Source organism: Chelonia mydas, chromosome 2, assembly GCF_015237465.2.
Source record: "Chelonia mydas isolate rCheMyd1 chromosome 2, rCheMyd1.pri.v2, whole genome shotgun sequence".
NCBI lineage: Eukaryota > Metazoa > Chordata > Testudines > Cheloniidae > Chelonia > Chelonia mydas.
This window is the reverse complement of record NC_057850.1, coordinates 130,571,884-130,589,112: the sequence shown is the minus strand read 5'-3', so window position 1 is coordinate 130,589,112 and position 17,229 is coordinate 130,571,884. Positions and strand designations below refer to the sequence as shown.

At 41.8% G+C, this 17,229-nt stretch overlaps 2 long non-coding RNA genes across 3 annotated transcripts; one reads left to right on the top strand and one right to left on the bottom strand.

Annotated features, from left to right (window-relative positions):
• Positions 1 to 353: 353 nt before the first annotated feature.
• Positions 354 to 4,838, bottom strand: LOC122464581. 2 transcript variants are annotated; one of them, XR_006288756.1, is made up of 4 exons: positions 4,678 to 4,838; positions 3,643 to 3,781; positions 1,339 to 1,465; positions 354 to 546 (listed from the first exon to the last, which is right to left on the bottom strand). It is a non-coding gene; the product is annotated as an uncharacterized LOC122464581 (long non-coding RNA). The 2 variants fall into 2 exon arrangements; XR_006288757.1 differs by having other exon boundaries at positions 4,615 to 4,821.
• A 1,873-nt stretch (positions 4,839 to 6,711) lies between these two features.
• Positions 6,712 to 16,577, top strand: LOC122464580. Its single transcript, XR_006288755.1, has 5 exons — positions 6,712 to 6,761; positions 12,170 to 12,269; positions 12,666 to 12,726; positions 14,504 to 14,597; positions 16,503 to 16,577. It is a non-coding gene; the product is annotated as an uncharacterized LOC122464580 (long non-coding RNA).
• Positions 16,578 to 17,229: the final 652 nt, after the last annotated feature.

The window sequence follows — 17,229 nt, the reverse complement described above, 5'->3', positions numbered from 1 at the left end:
GGACGTGCACTAAAAGTTCCCTAGTGCATATTAATGTAGTCCCATTTCAAACTGTGCTGATTTCACTAGGGAACATTTAGTGTGTGAAAGCACGGGCCATACAGACCAGTTAGTGCACAGTATGCTGGTACGAACTAAAATTTACACCCCTATTATGCAGACAACTGCTCTGTGGCAGAACTAGATTTGAACCCAGATCTCCTGAGGCCCAGTCCAGTGCCTTAACAGCAAAAACATTCTCTGTCTTATAAGCAGCATGTTAATGAAATTCCCAAACGATATTAGGGACTATTTTATCAACAGCTTGCTTTCACACATCATCTGATACAGACAGGCAATAGGCACATGCACAATTTTTCCAGAGGGAGGCTCAGGTATGCAAAGCCAGTGTGAAGGACTGACCTGAACTCAGAGATAGTGTTCTCCAGACAATTCTATCAATAGGCAATAGTTAGCTAAGGATGATACAGGTGGATGTGCATTCGGTATGTTTTTGGCAGGAGACTCAGCTGGAGGTGGTCAGTCTTCAATAGGTTGCTGCAACAACTGGTCAGGATAAAAATAGACAGCAGATGAGTCAGAAAACTCATGTATTTATATGCACTTTCTTTTTGTTTTATAGAGCAACAGTAAGTTAGTTTGTTGTTTGTTTTTTGGGAGGGAGATGGGCAAAAAAAGGGGTTGGCTGTTGTCAGGGTGTTGGACAAGACTAGAAAGTAGCAAGCTGGGATTGTATGTCTCTGGAAGTGGTGCAAAGAGTGAGCACTGATCTTAACTTATCTCCAGTTTCTCACTACCGGAATTTGATTTCCTTCTGGGCCTGCTCCTCCCTGTGTAGTGCGCCTCAGCCATACTGCCACTAGCAGATGATGCTAGCCTGGTACTTTGGCAGCCTCAGCAGGTATATTTTGTACTGTGTGGTTTGCTGTGCGTAGAATTAATTAACACATAGTAATGACAAATTTGCACATGATAGAGTGACAGGTAGGGCATAGTCCTGTTTGTTTTTTTAATTGACCTGTCATTAGGCTACACAAATGCCTACGAGGCTCTGCCTGGCATGCTCATCTTTGATTGTTGCATTATGATAGGAAAGATGATGGGAGCCTGGTTGCCTAGCAACCATTTTACATAGGCCGCCCTAAAGGAATATATTAAAGCTTGACAGTAAATACAAAAAGGACATTTTATACCTGGAGAATAATTCCTAGGAATCTTTAAAACATCAAAGAGTTCCATAGCTTACCATCATAAATTAAAAGTGCAATGAGCCCTTGGACCCTCTGGACCCCAAACCTTTCCTGAACGGTGAGGGGAGCAATTATATCTAGTAGCTACCTGGCTTGCAACCTCCAGGCAGAAGATGGGAGGGATGACCAGGGTGGAGAGTATACCAGGATGAAAATCATATAATTGACGCTCACTTCATTGGCAAAGGGCAAGGAAGCCATGAGACAACAGGACCCTTTGGAAGAAGATAATTCCGTTACTTCATTTTGCAGCTGTGTTAGGTGATTTCTTCCTCTTTCACTGCATACTGTTGTGGGAAATCAGAGGGGATCAGAGTTGTGGACCCATATTTACCATCCTTTGAGTGGTTCCCTGTCCTGTGATTATGGCGTGCCTATAACAAATCCAGGGGTTGGGGGAAGGGAGATATTTTCTGGGGGCTGGGGAGGAAGATGTATTATATTGGCATCAGGTGGTGCTTACTCTTGCTGCAAAAGGCAATATGGTAGTACAGAATTGTAGCTGTATTTGCAGTAGGAATGGAAAGATAGGAGATGTTAAAGCCAGGTAGAAAAATCAGAGCCCCTTTTTCTCTGGTGCATATGCACATGAAGTTGGTATATGATTTGACTATGGATATCCTCATGTCTAACTACATCTGCTGCCACCTGCAAATGCACATATAGCTTTAAAAATGTGATTCTATGAACATAGAGAAATATGCATCTGCAAACCCCACTAAACGAAGAACTATTACCCATTAAAGGTCTAGAAAACATGACCTATGAGGGAAGATTGAAAAAAATTGGTTTGGTTAGTCTGGAAAGGAGAAGACAGAGGAGACATAACAGTTTTCATGTTAAAGGTTGTGACAAGGAGGAGAAATAAAAAATTTTCTTAACCTCTGAGGATAGGACAAGAAGCAATGGGCTTAAATTGCAGCAAGGGAGGTTTAGGTTGGACATTAGGAAAAACTTTCTAACTGTCAGGGTGGTTAAGCACTGGAATAAATTGCCTAGGGAGGTTGTGGAATATCCATCATTGGAGATTTTTAAGAGCAGGTTAGACAAACACCTGTCAGGAATGGTCTAGGTAATAGTTAGTCCTGTCATGAGTGCAGGGGACTGGTCTAGATGACCTCTTGAGGTCCCTTCCAATCCTATGATTCTATTAGAACAGGATAATAGTGAAGTAACAGCTAAATTTGGTAGAATTTAGAGATGGAAAAGACCAGTTAGTTACCTAATCCATTTCCTCTGGACCAAATCAAAATTGCTGTCTACATTATATGATAGCCCTCATTGCCCAAGCACTGAAGGTTTCACCACTGCCTTTGAGGGGCTATGGCATAGGCCTTGTCTACACCGTGTGGCAATGCACACTAGAGGGGTATACATTCTAAAGCGCACCAACGTGTTGATCTAACTGGCACATGTATACCTTGTTGTCACACACTGAAAGTTCCGAGTGCACATTAACTTAGTATTATTGAAATCACACCCCTGTAGCGTGCATTGCACACTGTGTAGACAAGCCCACAGTCAGTGTAAGTGGGACTCTTTATAATCACCTATATTTGCTTTGCTTAATTTCTTTAGTATTTTTAGTAATACACCTTTAGCCTACCATATATTTCCAAGTCTGTTGGTTTTCAAGGTGAGGGTGGTAATGAAGTTTGGAGTGAGGAGTACTGTCTTCTTTAAAGAACTCAGGAAAAAACCCAGCAGCATATGCAAATAGTTGTAAGTTGGAGCATTTAATTAAAATACAGTAGGAACAAATGTATTGTTACATCTTCTGACATTAATCTCACCCCTCTGCCCAGCAGTAGCAGATATTTGGGGATTTGCAAGTTGACTTCTCAATAGAGGAGAAACCAGTGATGTTAATTGTGAGTATATTCTAAATGTAACTTGTTTCATTGACAGGCGTACACCAGTCTTAGAACAGAGATGGTCAAACAGTATGCACGGCAATCCCTTCTTTTATAAAAATAAACAGGGCACCCATGCCCGGATCCCAGGGAATAATTCTGCTTTAAGGATTGACTCTAACCAGAGACCAAGGCAGAAATAAAACTTTCTTGCTTCTTGCGCAGTTTATTTCTCTCTCCAGGCACTCTCTGTATCAGAACTGTGGCATTACCAGAACAAAATAATATTGTCTTCCCAGGACTGCACATTTGCTTATCAGCTAAAAAAAAAAATTAGATGTGTAACAGTGTAACCTGGTGACACCTAACATAGCAATATTAATAGGCAAAAGTAAGCAAAGACCTGAATTTACTCCCATTAATTTAGTGGGATTATTCAGCTGGGTTTCAGCATGCAGGAGAGAGCTGCCTGCAGTTCTGTTTATTGCCAAAATTAAAATAGCTTCCCTTTGCTTTTAACTGAACTAGATGAGACTTACTTTCTGAAGTGTACTGAGTCTAGCCACTTTTCAGATTTTACTCCTGATTGATTCTAGAACAGTGTGTCCGGTGCTGCGTCCTTGGAAATCAGTGGGATTCTTGTCACTGATTTCAATGAGAGAAGGATTTGAGTCATTTCTGAAATTAAGAGCATAAGAAAGACCATACTGGGTCAGACCAATGGTCCACCTATCCCAGTATACTGTCTTCTAACTGTGCCAGATGCTTCAAAGGGAATGAACAGAACAGGCAATCATCGAGTGATCTATCCCCTGTCGTTCACTCCCAGCTTCTGGAGGCAATATGATATTTTCTGTCTTATTACCTATCACTTTTCTAATAGTTCCTATCATTCTATTAGCTTTTTTGACTGCCACTGCACATTGAGCAGATGTTTTCAGAGAACTATCCACAACAACTACAAGATCTCTTTCTTGAGTAGTTACAGCTAATTTAGATCCCATCATTTTGTATGTACAGTTGAGATTATCTTTTCCAGTGTGCATTACTTTGCATTTATCAACATTGAATTTCATCTGCCATTTTGTTGCCCAGTTACCCAGTTTTATGAGATCCTGTGACAGGGAAAAAAAAGAGGGGGCGGGGGGAGAAGCATATATATCTTACATTTACGTTCCTCCCATCCAGAGTCCACACACTTGCCCTTATCAGCAGGGCAGTAAGGCCTAAGGGCCAGAGTCAGGAAGTCTGCCTCTTCTTGCAGGGCAGTAAGGCCTAGTGGCCCAAGTCAATACATTTGCCCTTGTCAGCTGGGCAGTATGGTCTAGAGGCCACTGCTAGGCACAGGGGGAGGGATTGCATCCCCAGTAGGTGGATCCAGCTCCTCCCACTCCACCAGACCCCAGCCCAGGGCCCTGTTAGTGGTCACAGAGTGGGCCACTGGGTCAACAGGGAAGGCTCCAACCAAAACACACTGATTCAAGGCTTTGGCTCACTCATTGGTCCACCACCTGATTCCCTTGGGCTGGTTCCTGCCATCCTCCCTGCTGCTGCGGTCTGGGCGTCCCTGTTACCTCTAGGTTCTCCGGGCTACCCTTTCTCCAGTGCCTCTGAACCCTGCAAGGCCTCCAAGGTTGCTGTGGAGTCTGCCTTGGGCTGCAGCATTCCCAGCTTCTATGGTCCCAGGCTTCTACTGAGCCTTGGCTAGAGCACATACTTCTTCCACGGCAGTCACCCCCAACTGAGCCAAGCTGCTCTCTTTTATACTGGTACACCTGGAGCATGCCCAGTAGGGTAAAGGGGGTGTGGCTTCCTCAGCCCACAATGTAGGGTTAAACCCTTCCCATCCAGTGCAGGGTGAGTGCGCCCCATCACAGATCTCCTTGTAACTCTTTGCAGTCTGCTTCGGCTTAACTATCTTGAGTAAGTTTGTATCATATGCAATTTTGCCACCTCACTGTTTACCCCTTTTTCTAGATCATTTATGAATATGTTGAATAGGACTGGTCCCAATACAAACCCCTGGGGGACACCACTGTTTACCTCTCTCCATTCTGAAAACTGACCATTTATTCTTACCCTTTGTTTTCTGTCTTTTAACCAGTTACTGATTCATGAGAGGACCTTCCCTCTTATCCCATGACTGCTTACTTTGCATAAGAGCCTTTGGTGAGGGACCTTGTCAAAGGCCTTCTGAAAATCTAAGTATGCTACATCCAGTGGATCCCCCTTGTCGACATGCTTGTTGATCCCCCTCAAATAATTCTAATAGATTGGTGAGGCATGATTTCCCTTTACAAAAAACATGTTGACCCTTCCCCAACAAATTGTGTTAACCTATGTGTCTGATAATTCTGTTCTTTACTATAGTGTCAACCAATTTGCCTGGTACTGAACTTCTTAAATGTACAACCAAAGCAATGTTAACATTGTTATTTTAGGTTATATCTACACTACCCTATATACCACTGCCAGTAGTGTGCATGTATAGCTACACATTGCAGTGAAAAGCAAACTGAATCCATACGGTTGTGTGTACCTGCATGGGTCAGTGAAAGACTCAGGCAGCAGGGAAAGGCTTCAGCAGCTTCTGGCTGCAGAAGTCTTTCCTTGCAGTGAGGAAAGGCTCTGGCAGGGCGGAAGCAGTGAGGAAACACCCCTTCCAGAGTCTTTCCCTGCAGGGGGAAGAGCTCCATCAGTGGGGAGCTGCCAGTAACAGGGAGGCAACCAGGCGCTGCACTGCTAAAACTATCATTGTAGGTGGGAAGATGGGGGTTGAATGAGTAGAGATCTGTGTAGGCCACATACTGACATACATACCTACACCCTTCAGGCCGGTCTTCACTCTACTCACCTAAGATGGCCTCACTGACTACTCTGCTATTTATACCCAGGCCGGGGTGGGGCTAGACGCATATGAACGCTACACTCCACCAAAAGAAACATGCAGTGTAGACTAACCTTTTGGGTACACTTGTCTCTATTAGTATTAACGTTCTTGTGGATTGTACAGTTGAACTGTCAGAGGCACAGGGCTTGAATCAAATCAGGTCACTCCATTTCCCAACCAGTTATACAGAAAGAAATAGGACACTGAGAAATTCTGTTGTGGGCAGTTTTTGTTATTCTTTACCATTGTTACAAATAATATTTAAAAGATTCAATGTATTCCCAGAATGATGGCTTAGGGTATTTGCAGTATCTAAAGCTTTGTTTTTTTCTTAAAACAAATAATTTTAGAGACCATAAGAAGGTACTAAGTGTATTTTTCTGTTCAATTATATCATTTTCTGTTCGATGAATAACTATTTTGGTATCTGAATGAGCAGGCAAGATGACACTTCTTTAAATCTATCAACCTTTAATACCATTAGAGCCTTCTCTCCCCCCTTGAGCTGACTATAGGACGACGACAATATACCTTCAGTTTCCATTCTCTTATCCACTTCCTAGCATCTCTCAGATTTAGGGTTGCTGAAATATGCCAGCTCTATATTTGAAACCTAAGACTGTAACTCATTTCTGTGTGTATGTTTGCCTCTTTTTACCTTGTAAATAACTTGTTTCTTTTTAATTGCTAATAACTATTTATTTCACCACAGAATTCGCTACAAGTGTTGTCTTTGGTATGAGATCTAAGGAAGAAAATTGACCTGGGGTAAGTGACTGGTCTTTTGGGACTGGGAATAACCTGAATGTTTTGTGATCTTTGGTGTAAAGTGTCCATATATCACAGAGTCAAGCTTGCCTGGATGGCAAGATAGATTGGAATGGGGACTGTCTTTGACTCCATATTAAGGCAGTTTGGTGCCTGAGGAGTTTATACTTGTTTCTTGGTTGGTGAAATGCAAGTACAGAGCTCACAACCAGCTTGGGGTTTGTGTTTGGGGTTTGTTGCTGCTGGTTAAGTCTGCCTTGAGGTTGGTATTCTCACTCATGAGCCACTCCGGACAGCATGACAGACCATATTTAGATACATTTACTGGAAAAGTCATGATAAGATGGCATAATTTTTATACTGTCGGAAACAGGATGTTTTGACGTAAACTATTAGTTTAGAAATACAGCAAATCTGAATACAAGGGAAAGTATCCAGGCTTAACAAACATGCCATTTTGTTTTTAATGGCAATCTATTAGAAAATAGTAAAATCAGTCAAGTACTCAGTTGAGTTTTTCCATTTGTATCTCTGATTTTCTGCCCTACTATAGTATTTTCTTTAATATTAATAGTAAGGAATAATGAATAGGCTGAATCACCATACAAGGTCATAGTGGCCTGAACCTGCTCCAATTGAAAGTCAGTGGTAAAACTTAACTTCTCTAGCAGGAATTTGGGTCTGAGACGTTCTCCATTAATTAGAATTGTGGTGGAAGGATCTTCGTTTCAGTAGCATAAAAGGATGTCAGGATGAATTTACCCATAACATAACTACCTCATGATTAACTTGTAAATTTCAGGGGGGGGGGGAGGAAGGAACTCATACAAAAGTCTTGAAGATACAAACTGAAGAAAATTGTCATAATATATTTAGCAAATAATTATCCAAGCCAGAGACAAATATACAGATGAGGAGCAAAATGCAAACCTTGACTGCCATCCTGTTAAAATAGAGCCTACTTCCATGAAGTCAATACCAAAATTCCTGTTGACTTCAGTGCGAGCAGGGGCAAGGGCAGAGCTTTTCAAAGATGCTCACGGTGATCTTCATCTCTCTTTCCATCCTTCCTATCACTGGAAGCTCAGGGCTGGAGTTAATGTTGCCTGGTGATAGGAAGAGGGAGGCTGAATTCTGAGTGTTGCCTCTAGCACCAGCTCTTGTATCACATTTTCTCTTTCTTCTCTAACTATCCTGAAGCCATATCTGGCTAAATTTAGATTTTAGGTCTGAGACTCGGGCTTTGCAGGATTTTTCTGGCCCTCAGGCAAGTCTTCAAAAATCTCTGGACTTTCCATGGTGCCATGTCTGCAGCAGTCATGGAACTGGCACGTAACAGAACAGAAGCATAATAGAGCTCAGGAAGGTTACAAAAATCACTTCTCTTGACTGCCACCCAGACTTGCTTACATTGGATCAGCAAAGCACCTATGAAATGGGGTATGTTTTTTGCCTCATGTCACAAAGTGGACCCCGCCATACAACTATTCCCCAAATTCCATCAATTAGCCTGCACAAATACCATCTTGTCTTCCTTGACATTGCAGCCATACCCCAATAAATCCAGCAGTTAGTGCTCACTTATCGGCGATGGACCTCACTCCACTTCATTAACTTTCCACCTTCAACCACATAGGTTGATTCTTTCCTCCAGTTCCTCACTTCTCTTTCCCTCTATCAACAATCCTCTTCCAGCTTTGTTCCTTTTCTGAACTCCCCCCTCCCGCTCCACACAGGCCAAACTACTTCCTCTGCTAATGCCCTCCCATTCTTCCCCTTCAGTCTAGTCAATGGTCACTCTGGCTTCCACTGTCTCTCCTTGGAGAAGGAGGTAAGAGAAGAGAGCAGGGAGTGAGCAGAGTGGCTTGCGGAGGAAAGAGATATGTGCACAGTAGATTCTGCTTAATAGCAATCCTGGTATTAGCAACTTCTGGTTAATGGCAACATTTGGGTGGGAACCAATCCCATTCCATTATCAGTGTTAATAGGATCCGGATATTGGCAATGGCATGCCAATTATTAGCAACTATTTTTGGAAGAAAGGCCACACGTACAGGCAGGTTTATGAGGCTGCAGCCAGGGAAGGAAGAGCACTGGGATGTACCTTCTCTGGCGGCAGCCCCGCAAACCTGCCTGTAGCCTGTGCTTAGCATATCCTGGCACTTCCTTCTGGGGTTGCAGCCTGCCAAAGATGTCTGCACACAGGGACCACACAGGAGGCAAGGGGCTGTGGGCTGGGAGGGGAGTCTTTGGGCAGAGCACTAGCATGGAGAGGGTTTGCAACCCAGATGCTAGAGCTACATGGTACCTCTGTTGAGTGAATTTTGTAGATGAACTGGGGCACACCAGGAATCGGACAAGAGCCTTCCATTCTCTGATTAAGCAAAGTTTATTGAACATCTAAGCAAGCAACTATTAACCACTAACAGCACCCTAGCTTATGCATTCCTAGTAGCAAAGTCCCACAATGGAGCTGGCCAGGCATTGGAATAAGTCCTTGGGGTCTGCATCGATGGTATAGGTATAGTTTGACTTCTGTATTTGGGGGGGAGGGAGTGAAGGAGTAGGGGGTGTTGTTCAGCAGGCGATCCAGGTGCAAGGGGGTTGGGGAGCTCTGGATGCAGGGGGTGAGGTTCGGTGAGCAGTCAGGTGTGGGAGGACTAGTGGAGAGAGGGTTGGGCAGACAGGGGGCAGCACCCCATGGAGTGACCCCTCCTCCCACAGCTGAAGAGTGATGGGGCAGGAAGTGAGGGGGACTGTAGAGTTTCCTGCAGTCACAGAGGTTCCTTCAGGTAGGTCTGACCCAGTCCCAGCCCACTCAGTTGGGCTGTACACTGCATAGACACTTGGGAAGCAGCTCAGCTGCCTGGCTCTGCTCATCAGAAATGGGTCGCTGCCCTCCCCTTACACAGCCTATGAGGGGGAAATTGGCTTGATAGCAGAGAGCATCTGGCTGGCATTGCCGCTTGCTCCCTCAATGTTCCTCCATATCCGCCCCCCCAAGGGGCTGGGCGGCGGGAGGCGAGCAGCACCTCCAGGCTCTGTGCCAGCTGGAGCTTCTCTCCCAGCCTCCCCTTATGCAAACCACGTGTGGAAAACTGCTCAGCAGGCATAGAGCTCCGGGCTCACTGCTCGACACACCCCTCCCTGCCCTGAATGTTCCTCTTCAGGGAGGAAGCAGGGCTAAGGGAGAAATCTGAGTGCCTCCCCCATGCATCGCCTGTGCTGTGTATCCAGTTTTGGGGGGGGGGCAATGTCCCCATGACCCCCCATTTGCTGCTTATGGTTGATGTATCTTGATGGTTCCCTGACAGAGTCTCAGTGGTCCCACGGAGTCCAAATGTCTCTTCAGTCTGTCCTTTATACACTTCTGTGCATGCTGCATTGTCCAGACAACCACATGGTTATGTGCTCTTTCCAGTTCTCTGGAACCTTCTCTATTTTGCTTGCTACATTCTCCTCCCTTCCCTTTGGCTGGTTCTAACCAGTCTCAGACAGTTTTATCATGATCTTCTATAACCTAGCAGGCCCTGAGTAACTTTAGTCAGGCTTAACCCCCTTTTAATCTACAACAATCCCCTCCTTAACAGCCAGTTGATTTCAGTGAGGCTGTCACTAAATTAGTATTGGTCCCAAATGGGGCAAATTTCCACCTCCTCAATACCTAGCGGGCTGCAGCCACGAATGGAGCATTTTTGTTCTTGGTGGCAATGCTTGTATCCCACTCCAGCTACCTCATGAGACGATGTATGATTTGATATTATCGGGTTGCCTACTCTAATTGTTGCTTTACCTGCCTTATCCAACTATATATATATATATATATATATATATATATATATATATATAAACACAATTAAAATCACAATTTGTATTATTATAATTGGATGTAAAAGGATATTGAACATCTTAGTAGGGGGGGACTATCAAAACAGTGTTTCCCACCACAGATGTTCTCCAACCTTTTTTATTCTCTCTAGTATTGTTTTATGTTTGCCCCGTTATGGTGTACAGTAATTAAAACTCTCTTTGCATTCTCTTTAGCCTTTGTTAACAGTTGATGTATATTCTGATGGTCTAGAAGTTTTGCCATTAGTGACAAATTCATACCAATAGGCATGGGGTGTAAACTTCAGTATACACTCAAATTTTCAATTAACTGACATGTAAACACTGGTAAAGTTTACATAAAATCACAATCTTCAATTTTTATAACATTACAAACACACATGTTGGAATCATTATATACAGTTTGATTATACATTCCATTAGTTATTACATATTTAGAAATGGTTCTAAAACATACATATCCTTTTCCTATGTACACCACTTCAGTCTTATCAGTTTCTTCAGGATGTACTTTGAAATGGCATACTCCTTCATTGATATTAAAACATGCGTCGCTAATCTTAAAAACATTGTCTTCACATATAAATCATTGTCCTTGCTCTACAATACAGGCTTCTAAATCTATTCACTGCCATTTATCATTGTCCCATACCTTATGGTCTATTGGATAAAGTATAGAACCCGTTTGATTAATAGCTGGGGCTACGCCTTTTCAACAGTAGTGTCTAGTTGTTCAACAGTTGTGACTAGTTAGACAACAATTGAATTGATACTAACATCCTTTTGAAGGTTCTATCTAGTCTCAATCAGTTTTACCATGACTTTCTGTAACCTACCAGGCCCTGGGCAACTTAGAGTCAGGCTAACCCCCTTTTAATCTACAGTACCTCTCTCCCTGCAGTCTTTGGGCTGCACCCTGCTGGCGAACTGCATGCAAAGAAGGAAACACTGGGATGTGCTGAGTCCCACCCCCCTGAGAGTGCAGGGAGAGGTACAGTGCAGCAATGTGGGCTTCAGTGCCCCTGCTCCCGTAGAAAGTCTAGGCATCTGGACTGCGATCTCCTTCTCTCTGCAAGGAGTTCTGCAGGGGTGCAGCCAGGGAAGGCAAGTCCCAGTGCTTACTTGTGTGGCTGCTGCCTCACAAACTTGCCTTTCGCTTATTAGCAACTGCCGGATAATAGCAACTTTTTGCTGGCAATTGAGAGGTTGATGATAAGTGGAATCTACTGTATGTGGAGGGAATCCTCAGCCATTAGGGTCCCCCCACCCTCACAGTTAGCCAAGAAAACTGGCAGACCCTATTAGCAAGCAGAGAAGTCTGAGGTGTGGCCTGAAATCCAGAGATTAGACTGGTCTGATTCACCCATTGTTCAGATACTTGTGGTTGGTATTATATTATATTTTATTTATTTCCAATTATTGAAATGTATTTGATGTTAACTCCCTCCAGAAACCATAGTGAAATTTGAAGATGTTTAGGATAGGAAGTGTGTAATTCCTTCTGAGGAAAAGAAGAATGAGGGACACCAAATTGTTTAGTTACCTCATTTACCCCCCAGGTGGATATTCCAGCAGCAGGTGCCAGAGTGGCCTCTAGATATCAAACAAGCACATAGCTCCTGAAAACCAAAACTACAGCTAGCAGATTGGAAACCCCAGGTAAGATCATGCAGTTTCCTTCCCTGTGTGCTGCAGCTCTTTGTTTACACACTGGGTGGGAGGATTGGTCTACATTTGCTGACCATGTCACTTGTGAAATCTCCCCTTGCTGAAATGCAGATATATTGCTTCTACCAACTTTGTAACTGTCAAAAATATTTTAAAAAATTACCTTTGTCTAGCTAGCAAGATCTGTTCTTTATAAACGGAGACTGCTTAATTATCATTTTTACCCTTCAGGAATTTAAAGCTATATAAAATAAGGATTTCTTTAGGCAATTTTTTTTATTTAGTAAAGTAAACTTTGTAATTTATTGATTTATTTTAATGGGAGAATGAGAACAGGTTCGTTAAGTTCCAGTGTGGATTCATGCAAGAAGTCTGAATTACATCTAGGTCTCTTCAGTATAGGAATCTGAAGCCTGAAGTACATCAAACCCTTCATTGAAGCTGTAAGGTATGAAAAATGTGTATAGCCTTCTCAAGGACAAATACAAGGATTGCTTTAATAGTAGTTCAAATAGACTCTTGTTCTGCATAGTAAATTTCATATTATATTTCACAATGGAAAAACGTGACCGAGAAATGCCCCTCTTAAAATACATATGATTAAATGAAAGAATTTGTCATGTACTTATACTTTCACCATTACAAAAGCAAGTCAAAATAATATGTGGAACAGGATGCAATAAGCTTCTTCAAACAGCTGGAGACTGGGCCACACAGTGTTACATTACATAGCATTTGTTCAAGTCGGTGTCTTAATACTGAAATGAATCTAGTCTTATTCTGTCTGTGTCATGTCTCTTCTGGTTAAATAAACAGTACCATTTAAAAATAAACATTCAGTTTTACATGACACTGAACCTATAAGTTCTTTCTAATGCAATATATTCTTTTCATAAGATTATAACTGTTTAGGGTGCAATTCTGCCTTTCAGGCATTTCCAGCACTAAGGGGCAGTCCAGAGGTGCAGCTCTCTGTGAAAACTCCTAGATGTCTGATGTCTTTTATAGGCACCAAGGCACAGGATGTCAGAGAAAGCATTGTCACTGCATCATCGTTTCACAAGCCATGCGCCACTCTCTTGCAGAGGCAGCTCTGCAGGCATGTGGGCTTGGAAAAGAATGGAAAAAAATGTCCATGCGCTACAATGGATTACGATGGTCAGATCAAGATCAATTTAGGGAAGGCAGGGCTATTATAAAAGGGGTTTTTAGTAGGTTATTCATATGGACAAGATGACATTCAACCTGCAAATCACAACCTACTGCATAAGTGTTAAAATAATTGAAAAGACTGATATATTCAGTAGGAAGAAGATATTTGGAAAACAGTAAAGCTAGGAAGACTTAGGCATGGCAGAGGATAGCATTCTGAATAAGAACTTACAATGAGATGGTGGCAAAAATAGCCAGTGTGATCTGCAGATGTGTGTGCTGATGCATCATGGAAAGTAGACAATCCATTTTTGAGTGGCATTGGTGATCCTGCATCTAGAATCCTTCAGTTCCAGGCATGCCAATATGAGAACAAAATTCTGACAAATTCATACAAGACTAGGACTATCAAATTTGCACTCGATTACACCACGGCCTACGCTGGTCATAAACATTTTTTCAGAATGGTGTTCAGACAGTTGCTGGACATTTGTTACTTTTAATCTATTTAAATTTATTATACAGTGCTGCTGCTGTTTTTGCTCAAAGCAAAACTGTTTCCATGCTATTTAGCCTGACTTGAGGGGATGCAATGCTGTTTGATTCATGAATCATGTTACTTGACAGTTAGAAAGAGCTCCTGAATTTCAATGCAAGTTAGTAGATGCCTATGGAGACTGAAGATCTTTGCTAATCATAAGCAGGCAGAATCTGTATATTTTTTCTAGTTACCAAGTTAGACAGGAATAGATACTCCCACATTCAGATCTCCTTTTCGAAAATAGATACAAATATGGAAAGCTTCACCGATTTATTTTTTTTTAATTCTGTCTTATGGTATGAGCTAAATTGCTTGATGCAGCTATTTTAAAAATGTACAGTAATAGAAGGTAATTTTCTTAATATTAAAAACCACGTTAAGACTCTGAAGAAGTCTAGTCAATGTAGCACCATGACACACAGTCTCCAATAAGAACTAAAGATGTGCAGAATTTTCTTCATGATGAATTGGAATTTAATAACACAGCTCCTTTTTATTGATACAATTTGTGTGTGTAACTCCCAATGCACAGAAAACACTCCCCAAACATCTATCATAAGATCTTCAGATGAGGACATGGGCAAGTTGTCTGAATTAGCCATCAGTCACCAACAAGCATTCCTGAGGTAAATTCTGTCGAAATTACTTCATATCTGTTCAATATGTCTGTATGAAATGCCCTAGAAAGAAATTCAGATTGACAGACACCCAGCTAGAAATATTGAAGGTTCAGTGGAAATCAGCTTTCAATGTCTATTTCATCTAGAACTCTAGACTTCTTGTTGGTTTATGACATATTTCTCATAGGTTTTTAATCTTTGCTATTAAATTTTAGTCCCACTTTACCAAGTTTCGCGGTGGTCTTCCATTGTAGGGTTTTTTTGTTCCAACTTTACTACAGCTGTAGTAGGAATATTGGACTTGGTTCAACATTACAGCCATCCAATTTTACACCAGTGTAACAACATTGATTTCATCAGAGTCACATCAGCATAAAATTGGAGCAAGGCAGCAATGAATCAGAGCCATTGTTCGCACTTAAAGTGGCAGGACAACAGCACAATAAAATAGTTTTCCATTTCCATGTTTATAGTTGGGCCAGTAGGAGGGAATCATGGACCTTTCTATCCTATTCTCTCAGGAGGGAAGAACTAACACCACTAAGTTCAAAATTTTACAAATCTTTTATACATTTTTTTTTGTAGCTCACAAACCAGTTTGATTTTGAAAGTCTCTCCTCCTTCTGTAATTCAAATTTTGTTTTTTTCCCCCTCTGTGGTAATTCATTATTTTTTTGTTAAAAAAATAAAATTCCAAACCCTTTTCAGTTAAAGGGAAACTTTTAGGAATAAAATAGCATGTTACCCTTAAAATAAAGGCCAGTCCAGTGGGGTAGGTGCCCTGCATATGATTTACACCTCATATTGTAGGTAAGATTGTTCGTAGAGCAGTGTGGGTGTGCAAAGGGTCAGAAAGAGCACCAGGAGCCTCCCTCTTTACACCTGCACTTGGGCCAAGCGCAATGGTAGTCTTTGCACTCTCTGGCAGGAAGACAATATGAGGCTTGTGCTCGGCTGCATGGTTTGCTAGGTGCTAGATTATCTAAATTGGATAGGGGGTGGCAGAGCAATGGCCTTGTTCCCTACATACGAAATAATCAGTAGAGCTGTCTGGGTACCTCCTGGAGCTCTCTCAGTGGGGAAGTGCACCTCCACACACTGCTAATGAGAGGGAGGGTTGTGCTTTAAATGTACAGTGTTTCCCTGTATTAGTATTTTAGCCTGTCTTCTCTCCTCTGATCTCATCTACATTCTTTCACAATGTCACTGTAGTGCAACATTTGCCCAATAATGCCTGAGTCCAAGTCGAGCTCTGAACCCACAATATGTGAAATAGCCTGACCTAAACAAAACATTCCTCAAACTAATTTTCCCTCTGATACGCTCTTTTGTTTTTAAAATAGGCAGATAGGTAGCTCCTCAGTACTTCAAATACTTGTTTCATTATGCAACATCAAACGTGATCTTTGAGTGAATAACAGCCATCATTATCATAAAGGGCAGCCATCCAATACACGGTGTTTGGGCAACATCATCACTTTAGGATCCTGCCACACTTTGTATCTGTTTACTAACCATTCAAAAACTGAATGCTCCAAAGTGAGCTTATATTACATGTTCACAAATTCAGGGTAAATTCATCTAACTGTAAAGAATCTGCACAAAGCTCCTAGTCTAAGCCTTTGTGGGCATGACAAAGATACAGTGATAATAGATCAGGACCTGTAGGCAACTTACGGTTTTGTAGTAACTGCAGGGCTGAAATCCTGGCCCCAGTTGAAGCCAATAGCAAAACTCCCACTGATTGCAGTGGGGCCAAGACTTCATCTCAGGAGAGCAAATTAACTGCTAAAAATGCAAAATCACTTTATAATCGTAGTAGAATGTGTGCTTTTATGGCAGTCTTTTGGTAGGAAACAGTTACTGTCCAATTTTCTTCTCTGACTGCATGTCTCATTTGTAATCAATCAGGTTTTGTCCGAGCAAGGACTTCAGAACCAAACCATGAGTAGAACTGCATTAGGATTTGGCACTGCATTAAGCTGATTATAATCATATTAAGATTTTCAAGAACCCCAAATACTTAACTGAAATCCTGAAATTTTGTATTTTCTTATTAAATGTTAAAGTATGTATAGTCTGTTGGATTAAATGATGCATCTTTCATATCCCGGAGCTACTTTCTTCATCTGCTTTTCATTCAATTCTTTTCCCGTCCTTTCCCATTATTTTGTCTCAGGCCTTGCTGTGCCTAAAAGATGTCTGGGTTTCTGTGGCATGAGGCTCTGTAAAGTTTTTTTTTGTTCATTTGTTTTTTAATCTTTTTCCAGGACTTTCCAGGTGTGTAAACCCTTTTAATATATATTAGCCCTGAGAGGTCTTCTCTCTCCCATGTGCATCTGTGTAACTCCCATTAATGATAATGGTATTTATACTTTCATATTAAGAGGAAAAGAGACTCCTTAAATATAAGCAGATCTACTTTAATCAAATTGTTTATGCAATCTTTACCTGCCATCATTTTAAAGAATTTTTACCTTTTTTACCATATTCCAGTCAAATCTGTAATGACTGTAAAGCATCCTACAGATGCAAATCAATGAATGCAAACATCCTTAGGCTACAATCCTGCAAACACTTACACATGTGCTTAACTTTGATTTCACTGTGACTACTCGTAGTAAAGTTAAGCATGTGC